This window comes from Aquarana catesbeiana, linkage group LG04 (assembly GCF_042186555.1).
Source record: "Aquarana catesbeiana isolate 2022-GZ linkage group LG04, ASM4218655v1, whole genome shotgun sequence".
NCBI classification, from domain to species: Eukaryota; Metazoa; Chordata; class Amphibia; order Anura; family Ranidae; genus Aquarana; species Aquarana catesbeiana.
In genome coordinates, this window is record NC_133327.1 from 377,347,379 (window position 1) to 377,370,796 (window position 23,418).

General features: G+C 42.0%; 1 protein-coding gene across 4 annotated transcripts in view; it reads right to left on the reverse strand.

Moving 5' to 3' along the window:
• HS3ST5 (heparan sulfate-glucosamine 3-sulfotransferase 5) overlaps positions 1-23,418 on the reverse strand; it is a 478,882-nt gene that overhangs the window by 110,789 nt on the left and 344,675 nt on the right. Inside the window, exon 1 of one of the 4 annotated variants that reach the window (XM_073627114.1) lies at positions 3,241-3,375. The exons of the other annotated variants lie outside the window; for them this stretch is intronic. The gene's annotated coding sequence lies outside the window, so the exon portion shown is untranslated. Of the gene's footprint in view, positions 1-3,240; positions 3,376-23,418 lie in introns of those variants that run through there. 4 annotated transcript variants of the gene reach the window in all.

Consider the following 23,418-nt stretch of genomic DNA (forward strand, 5'->3'; position numbering starts at 1 on the left):
TGCTATTGTCTCTATAATGTCGAATCTTTTCTCTCTATGTTGAATCTTTTCTCTCTATGTAGAATAATCTTGGACTAATAGAGCTAAGGCTAGGCACATTTGACCACAGGTTCGATGGACACGGATCGCTATTGTCAGCGTCATGTCGAATCTCCTATCTATATCAAACTGTTGTCGCAACGAAAATGAAAATAAAGCATTTGTTTATGTCGGATCTTTCGGTTTTTGGATTCTGCACGTTCGCTATTGTTTATTAAAACGATAACAAAAATACCAGAAATTCGGACGAAAATGCATTTGGACAAGAACGAATGCACATGTCTACTAATTACCATTATTGTACTATGCTGTGAATGTCCTCTTTATCCTCATGCATGCTGGAAGTTCTTAAAGTTCCTTTTTTGTCCTTCATGCATATTTGCCTTCACTAACCTCCCCAGCATGCTATCTTTGGCCCATACACACCTAGCTTAGTCACTTAACAATGTATTTTGTCAGCTCCATTGTACTGCTTTACCCTAAACACCCCCTAAAATGTTATTTGTGTCCTTAAATTCAGAGAGAGTGTCAGAGGCTTTTTTTGGGGTCCCAAACTCATTTGGAACCCTCCCTCCCCCCCAACCGCTAAGTCAACCGATACCAATCCTCTATCTGCTGACGTTGCCAAACCTATACACACTATACCTACCTCTTTTTTGGTCATATTTATTGATGAATTCACCAAAGCATGTAGTGAAAGGGCCTGTCTGAATACTTTCAAATGGTACTGTTTAAAGTTTTGTTCTCCTATTATCTTGATAAGTAATTGCAGAATGTAAAAATGTGCTTCAATTTGTACAGTGTATATTCATATTTTTGGATTATGACACTTCTTTCCTGTCCAGTGGGCTGCCAATAATGTAAAGTAAGGAGGGGCTGGCCAAAGTAATACACATTATGTATGCATTCAGCTCTCAATGAAGTGGAGAGGGTTACCTATCCAAAACATCTCCCCCCCTGAAATTTTTACAATGGGCCATCAGAGGGGGTGAGGAATCTGATAAGTGGACCTTATATTTTTGTCTTTAAATACTCCTTCAAATAAATGTTATACTGATGTTGGCCAAGAATGTTTGTGTCTAATCTGCTTGCAATGTTATGAGCAAAAAATAAATCCAAAAACTCTGCGATTTAGCAGCTAACACAACAAATAGAAATTTTGCTTGAAACAACAGGTGTAACAAAGTGTAGCACTGTGGTATCAAATTAAATAGCCATAATGAGTAGTGAAATGCAATATAACCTGCACAGTGAGGAAGTTAAATAGCAAAGTAAAAAAAAAAAAAATAAAATAAAATCTCTAATAGTCTCTAAGTATCAATTGTGTGTAGTGATTAATCGCAGTCCAATTTGGAATGAAGCAGTTCTGATCACCATGTGAATAGCCGATATGGTAGATGAAAGATGAAAATATCAATGTGATAATACCACCACCAAAGTGAAATGGAGGCTTACCAGAAAGTTTGAACCCAAAATAACATATGTTTTATGGGTCAAACCAGCTTATATTGGCCACCGGCAATGGAGGAGGAGCCTTGGAAGCCAACGGTAATTGGGGTCCTCAAAGCCTTCACAGAAGGGTCTTCTCCATATGGGTGGTTATACATCCAGGGAAATGGCCCGTGAAAAATAAAAAGGGGCCACATAGCATAATTCCGTAAACAGGGAAAATATTTAATAAAACACTTACATTTAAGTAGTTAAAAAAGCGCTTTATGTAAAATTGTGGCGGCAGTGGAGTCCTCCCGACACGTTTCGTCTCACTAGACTTCGTCTGGGGTGCTCATCCACTGCAGCCATACTCCTTAATAAAGACACTGTGACTCCTATGATGAGAATCCAGCTTGTACAGTATCTAGTCCAGCACTTCTGGGTTGTCCAAGATGGCAGACCTGCGTGCGTTCCAAGCCTCTCTATTGAAATCTGCCTTGTGTTCCAGCACCATGAACTATATCTTATATGTCCCCATATATGAGATTGTTAGGCTTACTATTACATATATTGATGGAATGTGGAATACTAAAGTAACCAAAAGTAAAAAAAGAGAAGGCATACACATCTGTAGGCTCAGCAGGCTATACGCCTACCACCTTCCATTTCTCAGGGTAGCATGCGTTCCACGTCAAGATCTCGCGACCTTACGTCACGACGTCGTGGCCAGAAATGCTTTCCAAGGACCGTAAGACACCTTCCTAGATCTCCAAAGATGGCCTGCATTCCACGTCTCTATGTAATAGTCCGGAGGGTGCGTCATAACGTCATGGCCGGATGGAGGTTTATTTACTAAAGCTGGAAAGTGCAAAATCAGACTCACTTCTGCCTAGAAACCAATGAGCTTCTAACCCCAGCTTGTTCATAGTGCTTTCGTAATAAAATCTGGAAGCTCATTGGTTTCTATGCAGAAGTGAGCCTGATTTTGCACTTTCCAGCTTTAGCAAATAAACCCCAATGTGTACTTAAAAGTGGGCTATGCTTGTAGAAATATCCTTTTTGTGTTAAATAGAGGCATGTTTAAAACCATAAAACAATACACAACTCAGGAACTTGCAAAGTTCAACTTTGATAAATTGAAGGCAATATCAGACAATAGTATGTCCAAACTGTGTTCTCATTGCCTTCATCAGATGGGGTGTCACCCCTGTGTAAGCCAAATTTTGAAGATGCACACAAATTGAGAGTCAAAATGGGGATTTCCCTCCTGATCCCATGCCTAAGGTCAACATTCGCTAGCTCCCATCATGGGGGATCAATGGAAGTGTTTCGGGGGTGCAACCCCTTCCTCTCATCTACTTTAGTTGCGAGGAAGTCGCTGCACCCACAAAACGCGTACATTGATATCCCGTGATGGCAGATAACACATGTTGACACACTGTGTGCATCTTCATAATTTGGCTTTCCCAATTTTTTTAAAAAGTTAGAAAAATATAAACAATTTGAAAAATGCTGGTGTGTTTTAGATTCTGCCTAAAACATCAATGATGTTTTTGAGTCTTTTTTCAACATCATTGATGTCTTCCTTGATCTTCTGTAAATCCCTATTGCACACCATGATCTCCCCGATGAGGATCTGTGCACTTGCACTTGTGAAATGTGTTTCTTCTTCCACAACATCCACATCACCTAAAATAAAGAAAGCACACCATGTATTATAAATATGCAGGTATCCATCTATTACCTGAAGCTGTGGTCTCAGACACTCACCTGTTGTGGTCACTATTTTGCCCAATTCATAAACCTCTCCTTCCTCCACATCCTCAGGTTGTGGTTTTGTGATTTCCCCTTCTTTAGGAGGTTGTGGGTCCCTGGTGTCCTCTGATGTCCCGAGTCTTTTCTCCCCTATGAGAATAAAAAAAGGTATACTTAGCACACAGATATTTGAGGGCAGAAATAGTAATATGAAACATTGCTTGGAAGTGTCATCCAATTGTCTGTTTTGGCAGAGTTCCAAGCTGAAGACATGATTTTTTCCCTTTCTTAAAGCTGAAATATTTACCTTTTTGGTAAAGTTTCACATATGGAGACACCCTTAGTATCCACTGGAGCACCTGTGTGGGACACCTTAAAAAGTTGGTTCTGGTTTCCCACACTAGTGCTCCTGCGTCCAGATGTGTAAACAGCTGCTGAGTGTCCTCTCCTTACACTGCAATGGAAAATTTGGGACTTTGAGTGAGGCATGGGGTGATGCCTCCATCCCGTTTCGAAAGAAGAAAGAAGGGGATTTGGGACTTTAAATGAGCCAGTTGACAGATTGGGGTTGAAAAAAATATTCAAGTTTATTGCACAAAGATCATATTGGTGTATATTACATGAAAGAGATTGCATGTGCAAGTGCACAAGACATATCCTACATAAATGCATGTATATAAAACATTCCACATGATATCGGAGCAAATGGCTAACACATGTGTCATATAGAAATTGTACATATGAAAACTGGGGAGCACAAAACAACATAATTTAAAAGGTGAATCTAAAAGGTGATGCATAAAAGGTTAACCAGAGTACAATCCCATAGAAAAGCATAATGGCTACATCCTTGGTGTCCGACGCGTTTCTGTGAGTACACTTCTTCAGGGGCGGATGCTATAGGATTTCTGAAATAATAAAGTATAAGGGCATCAGAAAATAAACTAAGTACAACCAGAAAGGACAATGTGTCAATTTCTGGATACTTACAATGTCACCAAGCTGTGGTGTATAACAACGACTGGACCAAGAGGTTGCCTTTCCCGGAGCTGAGGTGGCAATGGATCCAACACATGAGGGGCGCAAAACGGCATCATCCACAAAGCGCAAACCATCTCCTCCACAAACTGGCCAATGATGGACCAAAAGGACAGCAAGGGAAGACCACAAGGATATCTGAAATGGATAGATAAATCCATTGAGATACACCAAAAGGTGCTGGGCTGGAGAGTGGGGGGAGTAAGGACTTGACAGTGAAGTCACAGAAGGTTACCTTTGATGTGCCAAGGACAGGAGCTTCCCAAAGCTGTGGCGTCTGCACGTGTGTGGAGGGGAGGAATGCGCCAGAGGAGACGCCTGATATGCATCCCATCTGCGCCGGTGATTACCACCAACGTCACGTTGAGCCGACGAGGCATTGGGCGGGGCATCTGTCCGGGCGGTGGGGACCCGCCCAAGACTGACGCCACCACGTCCCGCTGGTCTGCAAAGATGGAAGAGGCTGTGCCCGCACGACGCCGCCAATTAGTGACGTCATGTGCGGGAGCAGTGCGTGGCGCCGATGCGATGTGAGCACCCGCCCGATCCCCCACACCAAACCGAGCCCCCCTGGGGCGGACGTGGAGGGGATGGGGAGGACACGCAGGGCGCATCGCAGCTCCGGGTGTCGAACAAGACATGGCCAAGAGGCTGGCTACCATGCTGGAATATGTGTGCAGTGCACCCAGAATTGATACAACAAATGTTGCAAGACTGTGTGCATGTGCACCAAATTCCACATGATATCGGAGCAAATGGCTAACACATGTGTCATATAGAAATTGTACATACAACAAATGTTGCAAGACATGTGCCATGTCTTGTTCGACACCCGGAGCTGCGATGCGCCCTGCGTGTCCTCCCCATCCCCTCCACGTCCGCCCCAGGGGGGCTCGGTTTGGTGTGGGGGATCAGGCGGGTGCTCACATCGCATCGGCGCCACGCACTGCTCCCGCACATGACGTCACTAGTTGGCGGCGTCGTGCGGGCGCAGCCTCTTCCATCTTTGCCGACCAGCGGGACGTGGTGGCGTCAGTCTTGGGCGGGTCCCCACCGCCCGGACAGATGCCCCGCCCAATGCCTCGTCGGCTCAGCGTGACATTGGTGGTAATCGCCGGCACAGATGGGATGCATATCAGGCGTCTCCTCTGGCGCATTCCTCCCCTCCACACACGTGCAGACGCCACAGCTTTGGGAAGCTCCTGTCCTTGGCACATCAAAGATAACCTTCTGTGACTTCACTGTCAAGTCCTTACTCCCCCCACTCTCCAGCCCAGCACCTTTTGGTGTATCTCAATGGATTTATCTATCCATTTCAGATATCCTTGTGGTCTTCCCTTGCTGTCCTTTTGGTCCATCATTGGCCCCTTTGTGGAGGAGATGGTTTGCGCTTTGTGGATGATGCCGTTTTGCGCCCCTCATGTGTTGGATCCATTGTCACCTCAGCTCCGGGGAAGGGCAACCTCTTGGTCCAGTCGTTGTTATACACCACAGCTTGGTGACATTGTAAGTATCCAGAAATTGACACATTGTCCTTTCTGGTTGTACTTAGTTTATTTTCTGATGCCCTTATACTTTATTATTTAAGAAATCCTATAGCATCCGCCCCTGAAGAAGTGTACTCACAGAAACGCGTCGGGCACCAAGGATGTAGCCATTATGCTTTTCTATGGGATTGTACTCTGGTTAACCTTTTATGCATCACCTTTTAGATTCACCTTTTAAATTATGTTGTTTTGTGCTCCCCAGTTTTCATATGTACAATTTCTATATGACACATGTGTTAGCCATTTGCTCCAATATCATGTGGAATGTTTTATATACATGCATTTATGTAGGATATGTCTTGTGCACTTGCACATGCAATCTCTTTCATGTAATATACACCAATATGATCTTTGTGCAATAAACTTGAATATTTTTTTCAACCCCAATCTGTCAACTGGCCCATTTAAAGTCCCAAATCCCCTTCTTTCTTCTCTCCTTACACTGAATCAAGTTTGCATTTCATTCTAGTTACAAACCCATCTAGACAATAATGTACTAAACTTCTTTTAAGACAAATAGGCATGACCAAATGTAGTTAACCTGTATCTGCCAAAAACATCGTATTAGTGGGCAAATGAACGATGTTTACTGCAAACAATTACTGTGCCCACGAACCTGAAAGTTGCCATTTTAAATCATACAATAAAGAAAAGCACATGGAGCAGCATGCAAGTAATAATAATAATAATAGGAACACACGACAACTACTTACTTTTTTTATGAACTCTCTTGATCCTTCTCTACTGATTGTGCTCCCTCAATTTAAGGTCTGACCAGCATTTCCTCAATTGATCCTTGGATCATCGTACCCCAAAATTCCTGTACAGACTTTTCACAACTTTAGTCATGATCTTGGCCTTTCTCACATTTGGGTTTGGGTAAGGTCCATGCTTCCCATCATAGTCGGTCCTCTTCAAGATGTCCACCATCTCCACCATCTCTACAATGGCCATATTTGAGGCCTTAAATCTCCTCCGGGATTGGGACGTTCGTGGCTCCGGGCTTTCGTCATTGCTGCTGTCTTCATGCACTTGTTCTTTCTCTGCCATGTGCTCTCCCACTGCGCCGAAAGAGAAGGGATGGGGAAAATACTAGAAGGAAGGTCAGGGGTGGGCGGAGTACATACAATCTGTGAGCGGAGGAAGGAGTAGCGGAAATGCCGATCATTCTAACGAAGGTACAATTTTAACTTGGGGCCTCAGTGGCCTATACTGCTTATAGATTGAGGCCTAAATTGGGACAAGATTAGGAGAGTTTAGCCTAACATTAGGGTTTGTCTTGTGTTGTGTCTTGCAGATAAAATGGATCGATTCAACGATCATGATTTCCTCCCCCAATTTATTGATTTGTACAGAGAGCTGCCCTGTCTGTGGCAGACAAAACACCCCTTTTATACAAATTGACTAAACAGGAAGGCAGCACTGGATAAATTGATGGAATTTGTGAAGCAACAGATCCCCACGGCAGACATCAACTATTTGAAGTGCAAAATTGGTGGCCTGAGGAGCACTTATAATAGGGAGCGCAAGAAGGTCTAGGATTCCATGAGATCAGGAGCAGCAGCAGATGAAATTTATGTACCCAGGCTGTGGTACTATGACAGACTGCGGTTTCTGTCAGACCAGACTGAAATCAGGCCATCACTCTCAACCCTTCCTTCCACTCTTCCTTCCACCCCAGCTGAGGTTTCTGACGTCCAACCTGGGCCTTCCACCCAGGAAGAAGATGTGGAGGAGCCCGGCTTTGAGTCAGGTATAGCATTTTTAAACAGATTTCTCAAAATTGTGTGTGATCGATGAACAATAAACTAAAACTATCTCCCTTTTTCATACACAGGAAAGCCTCAGCCAGGAGGAGGCTGTGGAAAGTGGCAGCCAGGAGATGGCAGGGGAAAGTGTCAGCAAGGAGGTGGCGGGGGTTAATGGCAGCCAGGAGGTGGCGGGGGTAAGTGGCAGCCAGGAGGTGGCCGTGTCCAGTAGCCTGACCGAATCCCGGGTCCTTCCCCTCCGCCTTCAACAAAAAAGGCCCGGGAAGGGGAGGCGCGTGGAGGAGTCAGCACTTGGGTTAATTCTGCAGGCTTCTGCGACCCTCAGAACCCCCCCCAGTCTTTTTTAGGCCTACGCCTGCATGGCTACCAACAAATTGCAAGAAATGGAGGTGGGCCAATGCCTCTTTTGTGAGGAAGGGATATATATGTCCCTAAATAAGGGGTTGTGGGGCAAACTTACAAGCAAAACCCACCTGTGTGAGTTGGACCATCCTCCTCTTCCTCCACCTCCTCCACCTCCTGCCACAACTCCAACACCAGAGACACAGCCTGGAAGCCTGGAAGCAAACGTGGAAGCAAACGTGGAAGGAAGCGTGGAAGGAAGACAAGAGAGTGATGGCCTGGGTTTGGTCTGGTCTGGCAAAAGACGCAGGCTGTTACCTGCTGCTGTTCCTGATCTCTCGGAGTCCTGGACAGGATTGTGCTCCCTATTAAATGGACTCCTTTGCATGTCAAATATTTGATGTGTGCCCTAGAGTACAAAGGCTTCACAAATTTCACCAGTTTATCCAGGGTTGCCTTCCTCTTTATTTTGTTATGACCCCCTAATAAATGTCTATTTTATTTTCACAAATACTTGCCTATGTGTTTTAATTCAAAAAGGACAGTTTGTGAGTAGACAGGTACATTTCTAAAATACAATGTCAAATTAACAAGGAGAAATTTTCCTTATAAAGAAGAAGAGAATGCGCTGCATTAAAAAATTTAAAAATGTGCTATCTCCATTACGAACGCTAGTTTTACCAGACTGAGCACTTCTGTCTCGTATTTGATTCGCTCGGAATTTACGAGAATGGATTTTGTTGTTGGAAAATTTGAGATCAAGGTCTCAAATTTTTGTTGTTGGAAATTCCGACAACAAATGTCCGATGGAGCCTACACAAGCTCTAACAAGCTTCCATCGAACATTTGTTGTTGGAAATTCCGACCGTGTGTACGCTGCATTATCATTGCTCCTGAAGCAGGTGCAAAAAGTCAATTGTTTACTATTGGGGCTATAAATCACCAACATCGCCGAAATACAGTTTCTTTTTTCTTAGCAATCAACAATTAGAGAAGTTAACCTATAGATGTTAAAAATTGGTGTAAAAAGCACTATTATGATATAGCCAAAAGGTGACTGAGTGATGATCTGATGTCTATGGGTGGACCACCAATTGGAAAGGATAGAAAAACAGTACTCCTTTTCACTTTTGATTCCTTTCTCTATTAACATAACCCGATATGCTCAGTAGTGAGATTTATACATGTTTATCAAATTTTCAGAAGCTCTCTTAAGTTTGTGCAAAGCCAAAACATTTTTTTGGGGTTTTAGACACAGTAGGGAATGTTTAAACCCCAGTTACATTACTTTTTGCTGCATGCATCACATTTTCCTTCACTTCCTGCCCTGGAGGCATAACAGGAAATGAAGACATTTCATCAAAGTGAATGGTATCCCCATCATAGAGAGTTGTCACAGAAACAGGTGTCCCCATTGGATAACTGACCCTCACCTCTTGTGACAACTTAACAATTTTTTTCAGTGGGGTGAATTTCCCCTGCGGCAACAAACCTTGACAAAGGGTCTAAGCCTTTCCTTTTCTCTCCAAAAGAAAAAAAAAATCCCTTTATGTACATGTAGCACCCTCTACCTAAAGGTAGGTGCTAGAGTAGTATTTTTTTAGCTCAGGACCCAAGTGTAGGTAAAATTTAGCCAGGCCTATGCTGTAGGCTGGGCCTGGTTGTTGTGATTTGGGACTGGGAGTGATCAGTGTAGTGGGGGTTTGTGGCCACCTGCACTCTGACTCAAAGATGCCTCCCCTGCTTTCAGAAGGACAGTTCTGGAAGAGTGGTTGGACTTGAGATCTGAGTGACAGGCAGCGCATGTGAGGAGCCCTGACCAATCATTAACTTGCATTGGCAGAGGGCAGGCCTCTTATATAAGTTGGGGTCACATCCTTCCAGGGAGGAGTTCTGTGGAGCAGAAAGACAGCATGGAGTGTTGAGGTGCTGTTCCCCATGTGGGGATGCGGTGGACGTGGAGGAGGGATGGAGGAACCACTGGGAAGGAGCTAAAGATAAGGATCTTCAATTCTAAGGAGGCATCAAGCTGCTGTGACTGGGGAACACAGGACGTGGATGTAAAGAAGATCAAGCCGAGGAAGTAGCAGTCAAGAGAGCATTCTGTGACCGGGACACAGAACTGTTTTGGAGGAGAAGGTCAGTGTAACAGAAGAAGAGAAACTGGTCAGAGCAGTGTAGAATGTTGTGGCCGGGGAACCCAATACCAAGTGTCAGGTCATCGTGTGGAGGTACCAAGTCATCTCCGGCCTGGTTAGCACATTAGTAGGGCCTTCCAAAGACTGTGTGAATGTCTAACTCTCTGGGCGCTGGGAAGAAGCTGTGTGCACCTCTGGCCTTTTGAGTCGTATGGACAATCCTATCATGGTCCATAAATGAGGAATTATTCAGAGTGATTCTTTATTCAAGTGGAAGTGAAGAGATAGGACATTAGTGTGTTCTTTGCAGTGTTTGCACAGAAGAAAAGGAAGTAATAGTTTGCAAAAGAGTAATTAAAACCCAAAAGAGATTGGGCAGGAGGGAGTGTATCTAGTGTTTTTGCAAGGCCACGGCCATTGAATAACTATTTATAACATGCAATGCATCAAATGAGAAAGGCATCTCAGGTTAACCTTTACCCATCCAAGTTAAATCCTGCAAATAAATACAACCAAAAACCTAAGATTGACTGTTCTCTTGCTTTAATAGGTTGTGGGGAGTAAGGCAGTAGGGTGATTGGCGAATTGCTATAACCAAATCAGCAGCCCTTACGGGGGTACCGCTACATACACTTTGAAAGAGAAGTATGGCCAAAGCTTTTTTGGTTATACTTCTTCTTCTATACTGTGGGTCACAGGAGTGCACTTACTTATGCACTCTTGTGATCTAGAATTAGCCAACAGCAAACTAAAGCCTCATACACATGGTACGATTGCTGGCCAAGCGAGCGTCTGATTTTGGTCAAAAGGGCGTGTGCCAGGATCTTGTCTTGCATACAATTGGTACAGAATTGTCGTGCCACAAACACGAACATAGTGATGTACTACGAGGAATTTCAGCTCTTGAGCGCCACCCTTTGGCCCCCTTCTGCTAATTTCGTGTTTGGTGAGCACTGATTCTGAGCATGTTTGTTTGTACTTTTGACTTTTGTGTGACGGATTTGTGTACTGACCATACGAAAATCTGACATCAAACTGTTGTCCGCTGCAAAATTACTAGCCTGTCATCCAACATTCGTTGGTGGAAAATTGGACAACAATTGTCAAAAGGAGCGTGAGACAGACCTAGCCGGGAGAGAGACTTTTGGAGGGGACTGTATGCTAGCCTCATGCCGATCGATCGTGGGCCCTGGCATTTGGGGGAACGGTGCTCTTTGTGAGCTGTATGCCTGGGGACCCTTGAGGTGGTATTACTGTGGATTCAGGTCCTGGTCCCCCAGGACACACAGACTCTGGGGACCCTGGATTTGCCATATTGGAATAGTGACTGATTCATACCGTTGGGACTCCTACTGTTAAATGCTAATGTCATCAATTCCAGCTACCTGTCTGTTGTCTGCTAAAATGTGTATTGTAAATAAGTCTCTAGTATGGGATCTAAGAGTCATTAGATCCCCATTGTTGTTTGTGTTATTTAACTCTGCTATTTAATGTTGATTGGGTTTTCTGAGCTACAAGATGGCCAGTCTGGCCTAAAGGTCATGTCTGAGTCATCTAGGCTGTCTAAAGGGATTAGTTAATTAGCTCATGTTAATTAGGTTACAGCTGTATTGTTAGAGTAATATGAGCAGGTCTGCACCTCCTCTTTTATTGTATAAAAGACACTGTATTCCTGTCAATAAAGAGAGATTCCTGGTTGAACTTACATACAGCCTGACTGGTGTTTGTTCTGAGCTATCACAACTGGGTTAGAACGGCACATAGCAGTAGTTCTAATCCCGGAGCATCGGATGACCGAACAATCAGATGTTGCGATCTGCAATCTGATTCTATAGCCGCAGAGGAGTGTCAGGAGAGTGGAATCGAGCGAGCAAGGGGCTCGTTACAGAGCGTACTAACAGTAAGATTTTAGGACAACAGTCTGTGAACAGACAATCCCCTGCCAACAATCAAACCATGTGTACGAGGCTTTAGAGTAACTTACCAAAGGAGTTGAGAATCTTCTCTCAATAAATTGAGTGAAGATTGAATTCAATTATCCAACTGTGTGAAATGCAGGTTCCTATCTTTTTATCTGTACATGATTGCATATTCAAAGTGAACACAGCTACAATTTCTTCAGTGAAGATGCTGAACTCCATTAGTAAAACAGCCTCAATATCTACTCTAGGTCTTTTATATAAACTGTACTTACTATACTAAAGGAAGATCAGTGTTTCCTAATGCCTAAATTTCAACTGACTTTTTACCACTGCAATTTAGAAAACATTTAGATGTAGGCTTGAATAAAAAAAATTAAAGTATGGTGCTAAAATAATGCAAGGACTGACAGCTGTAAAAGTCAAACTCTATATTATAAAAACAGGTCACACCATTATAAGCAGCACACTTTCACTTTCCAAATATATTTATACACACATTAGGCTATAGAAATGTATTAGTTTCATTTACCACCTCAATACCGGACACTTTCATCCTCTTCCTGCCCAGGCCATTTTTCAGTTTTCAGCGCTGTCACACTTTAAATGACAATTACTCAGTCATGCAACACTGTACCCAAATTCTACATTTTTTAAACATTTTTTTACACATATAGAGCTTTCTTTTGGTTATATTTATTAACCACTGCATTTCTTATTTGTTGTTATATAAACTAAAAAATACAGAAAATTTGAAAAACATTTTTTTCTTAGTTTTTGTTATAAAATTTTGCAAATAAATATTTGTTCTTCATAAATTTAGGTCAAAATATATTCTACTACTTTTGGTAAAAATAACCCAATTTAGTGTATATTATTTAGTTTGTGTGAAAGTTATACTGCTCCATTAACTAAGTTATACTGCTCCAAATTGTGGTATATACAGTATATTTATAAATAGATCAATCCTGACGTACTGACTGCCTAATTTCCTGAGGCCCCAAAATGCCAGGACAGTACAAATACCCCAAAAATTACCCCTTTTTGGAAAGTAGACAGTTCAAGGTATTTAGTAAGAGGCATGGTGAGTTTTTTGAAGTTGTAATTTTTTGTCACTTTTTTTTTGGAAATGAAGAAATTAAATAAAAAGTGCTTTTTAAAAAAAAAAGAACCCCGAGCTGTCTTCTTCCCGAGCTGTCTTCTTCCTCGCCACCGATTCCCCCGCTAAAAACAAAAAAGGCTTCTTCTAAGGCTGTCTTCCTCTGTTGTCGCCTGCTGTCTGGCATCTCGTATATAGCCATGAGGCCATCTGATGACGTTACCTGGAGAGCCCGTCCATTATGACGTCACGCTCGGCGAGAAGAGAGTTCGGGGGCTTCTTTTTTAATAATGGACTTGTCAAAAACTGCTTTTTGGGGTGAATGGGTAGGGACACGATGTACCTGATACACATTCACATTGGGGGAACTGGAATCTGGGAGCTCCCCGCCTGCAGACCCCGACAACCACAGCCCAAGGTTGTTGAGAAAAGGCCCTTGTCCCCATCAACATGGGGCAAGGTGCTTTGGGGGGGCATGTTTTTTTTTACATGACTCATCGGTTGTTAAGGACATGGCGGACGGCTTCCTGGCCCTGTCCTTAGAAACCAGCTACAGTATCTCACAAAAGTGAGTACACCCCTCACATTTTTGTAAATATTTTATTACATATTTTCATGTGACAACACTGAAGAAATGACACTTCGCTACAATGTAAAGTAGTGAGTGTACAGCTTGTATAACAGTGTAAATTTGCTGTCTCCTCAAAATAACTCAACACACAGCCATTAATGTCTAAACCGCTGGCAACAAAAGTGAGTACACCCCTTAGTGAAAATGTAAAAATTGGGCCCAATTAGCCATTTTCCCTCCCCAGTGTCATGGAACTCATTAGTGTTACAAGGTCTCAGGTGTGAATGGGGAGCAGGTGTGTTAAATTTGGTGTTATCGCTCTATCACTCTCTCATACTGGTCACTGGAAGTTCAACAAGGCACCTCATGTCAAAGAATCCTCTGAGGATCTGAAAAAAGTAATTGTTGCTCTACAAAAAGATGGCCTAGGCTATAAGAAGCTTGCCAAGGCCCTGAAACTGAGCTGCAGCAGAGTGGCCAAGACCATACAGCGGTTTAACAGGACAGGTTCCACTCAGAACAGGCCTTGCCATGGTCGACCAAAGAATTTGAGTGCACATGCTCAGTGTCATATCCAGAGGTTGTCTTTGGGAAATAGACGTATGGGTGCTGCCAGCATTTCTGCAGAGGTTGAAGGGGTGGGGGTCAGCCTGTCAGTGCTCAGACCATACGTCGCACACTGCATCAAATTGGTCTGCATGTCGTCCCAGAAAGAAGCTTTTTCTAAAGATGATGCACAAGAAAGCCCGCAAACAGTTTGCTGAAGACAAGCAGACTTAGGACATGGATTACTGGAACCATGTCCTGTGGTCTGATGAGTCACTGGTTATTTTTTTTTTTTTTTTTTACAAAAAGTTGTCAGTTTAATAAGATATTTCTCACATACAGCATGTGCATACTTAAAATTACAACCCAAAACACATTTTGCTACTCTTTATGAATACGGGGATACCACATGTGTGAGACCTTTTCAATGTTTGGACTGATTATGTACCAGACATTGTATCATGTGTATCATAAAATCAACCAGATGTATAAAAATGTACTGTAATGGTTGCCTCTATATGAGTGGTCAGGGAGTAAAGTTTAGTGTAATGCCACCTATAGCAATCCCTGTTCCTATAAGCCAAACAAGCCTAGCCTACTAGTATGTGGCTGCTCCCAGGAATGCCATAATCAGTCGCCAGAAAGTCAAGGAGGCTAAAAAAAAAAAAAAAGGTGTTCTTGTGGTTCTAGGAGTGCAGCTGTCTGCAGGGGATAGCTGGGGCTAGTGTCTCTAAAGAAAACAGTCAGTTGGATGTGTAGATGGGTCAGTTCAGGCACAGGAAGAGACATGGTCAGCAAGCAGGCAAAGAATCGGTCCAGGCAACAGGCGGAAATGTTGTTAAATAAACATGCCAGGGTTAGTACAGGTGGCAGGCAAAGGCAACACTGCACTGATGTGCTGGTGACCAGGAACACTGTTGCTGGTTGCACTGGTCTGGTTAATGGGACTTGTGTAGTGGCAATCAGAACTGTTGCTGGCTTATTTTGGTGTGGTGACACTAGGGACTAGTGTGACAGAAAGCAGGAACACTTCTGCTGACTTAAACTGGTCTAATGACATTGGGACAATCAGAGATACTGGGAGTGGTGTGGTGACACTGGGACTGGTGTGGTGGAAAATGCATTAAGGTAAAAAAAAACTTAGCCTTTACAACCACTTTAAACGAGAATGCAGCAAGTGAAATATAAACTCCTGCATACTTCCTCTGATCTAGTAATTTTAAACTTTTTAGAGCCATAAGGTAAGTATAACAGCCAAACATATAGCATTTCCATAATGAGATTGGGAATACCATCCCCGTAATGTTCTCCTTACAGGCTGTAATAAAAAATTGTTGGTTGGCTGATTGCTACAGGATACTGTACACCTTTGTTCTCAGTAGCAGCCTATAACTATTTTGGGCTTGTGTACATAGTACTTTTTTTCTTGTTATGCCTGTAGACACACCTCTATTTTACCTCATGTGCCCATGCACACATAAATATTTACAAGTGCATTTGAAGAGGAGCGTTTACAGGCAGAAGACAAAAAGGTACCTATGGAGAGGAGCTTTTGAGCATAATTTATTCACATACGCGCACATATGTGCTTAAATGTATTCCAATGAACCAAATAAAATAATATTCTGGCTAGTAGAGTGCTTTTAACGCCATATGTGTATAAACGCACATACATAAGCAACCTTAGAGGGATTTTTCTGACAAGTTCTGGAGGGAAAAACCCAGAAAATTTTGAGCAGACCTCCATACGCCTGTGCGTGAGGCCTTTCTCCAAAGTGTAAGATAAATGCAAATATTCGATTGTAAAAGAGTATAACTATACTTGATTGTCATCTACACAGAAGTTCCTAACATCTACATGTACAGTTGCTGTATGTCCTGCATGCTAAAATTCCACTCTAGCAATTTTTCAAAGAGCACAAATATAAATTTGATGCATCCAACTTGATTTATTTATTTAAAGTGGAAATAAGACTGTCGGGAATCCAGTTGGGTATAATATAAAATAACTTTAGAAATTAATGTAAAAATCAGCCAAATATTATTCCCATGCGTAAGCTGGATGTAACAATATTTTACTTTAATAAAAAGTTTAAGGTAGTATGCATTTCACTATAAAATTAATTTCTCCATGTGAAAGAATACCTGCTTCATTATAGCCATTGGGAAAATATTGATGCTATGTAAGGGAGAAGAACAAAGCAATGGCTTAGAGAAAAAGTACACACGCACTCTAAGTGGAAATCTTAGACTGAATATTTGCTTGTTATTAACAGTGTAAAATGCAATAGGGTGCATTACCCAATATTTAACAGTCAGAAATCAGCTCCCAGAAGACCAGTTCAGCTTGGTTTACTAACTGATTGCCATGGTTTAAGGCATACCTTTGCTAGTTCACTGTGTTTCTAAAAAAAAAGGCTAAATGTGTCCAACAACTTACAGCATTTAAATAGAAATCCTTAAATACACATCGGACAACGTATGTTAATATCTGGTCACTTTTAAATAATGACTTATCAAATCCCATTGAGCATGTACTCAGTACCAGTGTTTACATTTTTATATGTATTTTAGTGGCCTCTCATATATTAATGGAACTCTCCCTAAAAGCCTGTGTTGAAAAATTACATTTTGCATGGCATGGAAAAGAAGAAAAGCATGCTAAATTATTATTGCATGTACCTGGTACTACTGTATAACTAATTATACCTGTAGCACTAAACAATGTTTAGTTAACAGCCAACCAGGGTATTTGTTATCTGCAAAAGTCAAGAATACTTATAGTTTGTACTTAGACAGGTGCTCTTTCATAACTTTGTCCATCATGGTGTGATAAATCTTCATACCTGCACTTTCTTGTGTAGAGATATGTAGCAATAAAAGTCAACAAGCTGCTGGATGTTACAGGTCCTCCTAGCCTTTTTATTGGTGATCTGGCCTACAACTGCCACAAATACTCACTAACTCATCAACGGTGACCTGCTGAAATCCCTAATGGCTTAGTGTCCAGTAGAGAGAGGCTTACAGAATACCTCGCAAAAGCAGCATTCTACTCAGTAGTATATTGTAGTATTTTTCCCTCAGCCAAAGACTTAGAACTGGGTAGGCCAGACAGACAGCTATCTTGAAATACTGGCAGCCCCTCTCACAGGACAGTAGTGGAGTTTTTAGTTCAAGAATGGCAATCTAAAATTTTGGCAGGACAGAACTCCTGTGAAGGTGCTCCCCCTTAGTAGTTGCCTTCTTGTATTTCCGCATTCCTGTCATAAACTTCCAGTCTTTGGGCCTTGACTCTGGAAATGTAACATCCCAGGCAGCAGGCCTGAAAGATAATGACTGGATCCCTGAAGCCTGCATCCTATCTAGGCAAAGCCTGGGAGAAAAGAACACTTCTAGAAGGTCCCCCAAAATATTTATCCTCTTCAACAGCTACTATCATTGGCATAAATCTCCCGGTGATTGGTCATAAAAATAAATATTCTTAACCTACAATATTGTATGTTCTCACTCTATTCACTGGAAAATACCAGCAGTAGGCAGAAGCAAACAATGTCATGGTCTTAGGGAAAACCCAATGAACCTAGAAAACAATAACAATCAGAACTCAGGCTGCCAACAGCCTAGCTGCAAACACAAAATTTAGAACATTCCAGCCATGGCAGTGCTGCTATAGGTATACGAGTGGTACTTTATATTTCTGGCACGGAATCCCAACAGGATTTCTTTATTGTTAGAATGTAGTTACTAATTCATAAGCCGTGAAGCACCATCTAGTTTGATGTAGAGCAGGTGAGTAGTTTACATTGAAAAATTACAAGATAGAAGTAAAATCGTCTTCTTTTGACAGATGCATCTCTGCAGGAGACAAGAGGAGTAAAAACAAAGGTCGCGTGGAAGACTTTTTCATGTACATGTTCTCATTAACAAACAGAGTGACCTTTAGATAATCTTTCCTCTCATTCTGTTTTTACATTATCAAAGGCAGGCACTAAGAAAAAAAGATAAAAGAGTACTTCACATTTTGACTTTAATTATTTTTACTTCAATGCCAGTTTTGATTTTTCATCTTGATAGAAGTTAAGGCAAGTTTTGGTTTAAAGTGAACGAAAAAGAAAAAATAACAATTTAAGCAAACTAACTTCCGTAAATAAGTATAAAGTAGAATTCCAGTCATTTTTTTTTTAGAAAATGTTCTTATGGGTTTTATTCTTGTTTGTGCTAAATTAGTAAATTTGCTGTTGTATTCTGTTCTGGATGGATAGCGAAGGGAAATCTAACATATTATAGTTGCCTTTGGAACAGGAGCTAAGAGGAAATCTCTCAGCGTGCATAGCTATTCCAGTCATAACTGTCAATGGTTGGATTTTCTCTCATTTTGGGGGGATTTCCTCTCACTTGCTCCTGTTGATTGACACAGTTGAGATATGGGTATCAAAAACCTGACAGAGGTGCTAACCCTTCCTCACCTTGTTCTAAAGTAGGACAATGGATTGGTAGGAGTTCCTCTTTACCTAAAAATGAATGAATTGGTAGGTTTTTAGAGTAGATGCAAACCATATCTGAATTATATTTAGTTTGCTAAAGCACTCTTTACCATAAACAAAATACCATAAAATACAAATACTCCTTTTTTTTAATCTCAGTGCTGATAAACTTGATTTACTAAAACTGAAGAGTGCAAAATCTGCCGCAACTCTGCATAAAAACCAATCAGCTTCCAAGTTTTCTTGTCAAAGCCTAATTGAACAAACTGACACTAGAAGCTGATTGGCTATCATGCACAGCCGCACCAGATTTTGCATTCTCCAGTTTTAGCAAATCAACCCCTTCACGTCTATAAACATAGAAAAGTGCCACGCTGTCACCTGAAAAATGGAATCAGCAGCTAGCACAGCAAAAGACAATTGCAATTTAGGATGATAAGTGTAAGTGCAGCGCTAAGTGAAAACAGTCGTAAAAAATAGGAGCATGTGATAGCAAATGCATATAATCTAAGAGTAAAAAAATGTAAATGTATAAATGTTAATAAACGTGCAAATATATGTATATAAACACTTGAAATAGTCCACAACGTGATAGCAAGTGAAATGAATAAAGTCCATAGTGGCAACTGAAATATAATATTGATCCTGATGAATGGATAACCTCCTTCGGACATCAGTGGAAAAAGCTTTCATGAAAAGTGGATGATAGAAGCAAAACCACCACCAAAATATGGAAGGCTTACCAGAGATAGTGGACCCATACGCCTACTGAGTCATCAGGGCTTGTCGTGCAACCGCACCAATAAAACGTGCATTCACGTCTGCAACTAATGGCACCAACAAATGATGGTCACACTGTCATTCAGATGGCTCCCAACAGAGAAGGAAAACTCAGAGGGGAGTAGACCAATTCTTTCCCGTGTGCTCACAAGATGCGGCCAGAAATGAAACAAAAGTTCCACATAGTGTAAATCCACAACAATGGATATTTATTTAAAAGTAAGAGGAACACTCACATTTTGGGTCACATTTTGGGTAGATAAAAAGCGCTTATAAAACAGACTGTAGCTTCACACAATGACATCAGCAAGACTTGTCACAACGCGTTTCATCTAAGGAGACATCATCTGGGATGATGTCTCCTTAGACAAAACGCGTCAGTAGAGTCTTGCTGATGTCATTGCGTGATGTCCTAAGGAGGCTATCCATTCATCAGGATCTACATTATATTCCAGTTGCCACCCATGAACTTTATTCATTTCACTTGCTATCATGTTGTGGACTGTTTCAAGTGCTTATATACATATATTTACACATTTATTAAGAGTATATAAGGTTTATGTTTATACATTTACTCTTAGATTATATGCATTTGCTATCACATGGTCCTATTTTTATATAACTGTTTTCACTTAGCGCTACACTTTCACTTATTATGTCTATATACATACACTCCAATGATGGTTGTAAAGCATTTCTCACATTGGGATTCCTGATACACAGTGGACCATGTCTGTGTTGAAATGAGCACTTGCAGTACTTCCGCTTTTCGGGGGGGAGTGGTCTAAGCATGGCAGCGTGAGAGCGATGGAGACCGGGGCTTAGTGGTATCACAGCGCACCCTCCAGCAGACCGGCAGTAACTCCCCAGCCCCACATAGTACATGTCGAGGCGGGGTAAGAGCACAGGAGTGCTGTACACTCCAAAACATTCATATATCACCCAATACCTGACGGTCAAGAGGGATCTGAAACAGCCAGCAGACGCCAGCGTCTGCATGGCTCTGACACAGGAGCCGTTTCCGGAGGCATCATTACAGGAGCCAGCTGTTTCACTGCTACAGAAAGGTGGATTGTCTACACCGACGGGAGTAGTAGAAGCGGAGCCCTCAATAGCTACACATACAGCTTCCAACGGAGAGGTCCAGGTATGCTTGCACACTGCACATAATACACAGACACAGGAGCAGGGGATAGAGCCGGACATTAGACAGCTCATTCAGGCTCTCCCTACTAAGGATGACATCCAAAAACTCCTGATCAGTATAACGGGGTCATTGAGAGAGGAGATGGAGGAGGTACGTGCCAATGTAGTGACGGTAGATCACGGAGTGCATAAGCTTGAAAAGTTGCAAAGTACGTCAGATACACGGTTAGAGATTATTGAAGAAAAATTACAAAGGCAACACCAGTGATTGGTTATGCTACAACTACATTCGGAGGAATCAGAAAATAGGAGTAGGAGGAATAATATTCGCATTAAGGGGGTCCCGGAGGATATAGAGGGCCCTGCTTTAAGAGATATGGTGATGGCCATCTTAAATCAAGTGTTGAAAAACCCCCCGAATACTCCTATTGAACTTGATTGTGTACATAAGGTGCCCACAACTCGTAACCCGGCACAGACTAATCCACGGGATGTCCTGTGTAGAGTACACTTCTTTAGGATAAAGGAGGACATACTCAGGGCTGTATGGCAAGAGGGAACAGTGAAGTATGAGGGGGTGAAATACAAATATACCCAGACCTGTGTAAACAAACTAAAATCAGGAGACGCATGTTAAAGCCCCTTCTGGACTACTTGCTCTGTGAAGGAGCCACATATAGATGGGGTTACCGTTGGCAGTAATAGTTAAAAAAGGGGGGCAAAGCTTTAACCTAAGGGATCCTGCTCAACTTGCAGACCTTTTCCATTTTTTGGGTGCAGAGGCCATTGAGGTTCCTAATTGGACAGAGTTGCCAATCTTAATGGAGCGACCCACCCAACAACTGCAATGGCAGCGGGAGAGAAATAGACGGGACTCAGGAAAAGCACAGCGTACATGAGTTCGTAACCCATCATAGGATTAAGAAATGAATAAATACTGAATTAGATGAATCCACAAGGGAAAAACTATTTTTTTTTCTCAGCGGTTAGTTAGCCTGAGATTATCAGGTTGAATGGATTTCTATTTTTGAGGGTGGAGGGAGGGAGGGGAGAAAGGGGGAGGGGGATGAAGCATTGTATAGAAGGTATGCTTTGTATGCATGTTATATGGATGCCCCCCTTTTTTTTTTTTCTTCCCAAACCCCCCCTTCCCCCACGCCCCTGTCTTTCTCAGACTGACGAGGACATTTTTCTTTTTTCTTTCTCTCCCTTCTCCCTCGCTCCTTCTCATTGGTTCATCAGGGGTTTATGGAATTAACGAGAAGCCTGTAGTCTGGTTGATAAAATCATGTATAGGGAAGAAGGGGGGATTTATTCATGTATATATTTATGAGTTATATGAATTGTTGTGGGGCTTTTTTCTTTTTTTTTATCTCTCCCCCTTGAAGGGGAATGACAACTGAATGAGTCCTTGCACTAGGATGGGTAGCAGGGAACTAGGTTGAAGCCCCATAAGGGGAAGAAGGGAGGGGGGTATACGTAAAGCTCACAAGGCACTGTTAGGAGGGGAACATAAGAATGGTCGGGTGGGGGAGGGGATATAAGAGAAGGGGTTGGAATGGCACATTATTTTTTGTGTTGTGTTTTGTTTTGTTGTAATTTTTGTGTTGGTTTCTCGAATGGGGTAGAGGATTAATAATAAGTAACATCATCTATCAGCATAGGAATATGCTAGGATCGATGGATGTCTTATACACGGTAGAGGTTTCACACGATAGAGAGTATTGCTCCTTTTTCTTTTTTCTTGTTTTAGTTTGTTGTGAGTAAGTTTCACGTTGAGTGGAATCTGAGAATATAGCACATGATACACTTTCACAGGGGTTAGGAGGTAAGTTAGAGGGGAGGGATTACCCTCCTAGGAAAGGGGAAGAAAAAGAGGAAAGAAAGGGAAAGAGAAAGAAAAACTCAGTACCCCCACTGCTCCCTCTCTTGTGGAATAGTATGTTTTAGTAACCTGGTAAGGGAAGAATACCCACATTTAAGAAAACCTGTATGAACTGGAAGACATAGGGGTTGAGATAGTTTGAGTACTTGCTGTGTCACTAATCGATCCCAATAACAGAGGTCGGAAGGGGGTATTTAATCAATTTAATTTTTTTTTCCTTGTGGTTTCGTGGGACTACCTTAAAATTTTTTAGAAAAAGATAAAAAATGTGTGTTAGGTTTTTCAGTAAAGTATTAATATATATTGGGGGGGATGATGGAATCCGTTTGATGGTTATGAGCGAATAATGGGTAAGGGGGCTTCCTTGCAAGGTGCCTAGATGTATATGTTAAGTATATAGTGTATATGTGATATATAGGCAAAAAAGTGGTGATATTCATATGGGGATGCAAGTGGTTATAGGGTACATGTGGATAGATACTATAGCTCAGATCTCTGCCTTGCTTATTCACTTTCCCCAAATTTTAACGCCTCTCCTCCAGGTGGAGGGAAGTCAGAGGCGTCTTATCTTTCCAATTCCTTTTACTAGGCAAATAGCAGGCAGACCTGCAGTTGCATAGAGCCTGCTATAGCCTAGATTATACATTACTCAGGGTTCTGGATAACTAGCCAGATCCGGAGAAATAGCTTTCTGATTTAGTTTTTTTTTTTGGTCTTGGGTGGGGTTCGCCTGCCTGTCCCGTCCTCCCTCCCCCACATACTCCCTGCACTGGTGACTTGATAGAGTTAAAGGGTAAGATGACTAGGATAACTCTGACCTCTTACAATGTTAAGGGGCTAAATAGTCCAGAGAAACGCACTAGATTATAAACTGAACTGGGGAGATTTAAATCCCAAATCATTTTTTTACAAGAGACGCATTTTAGAAA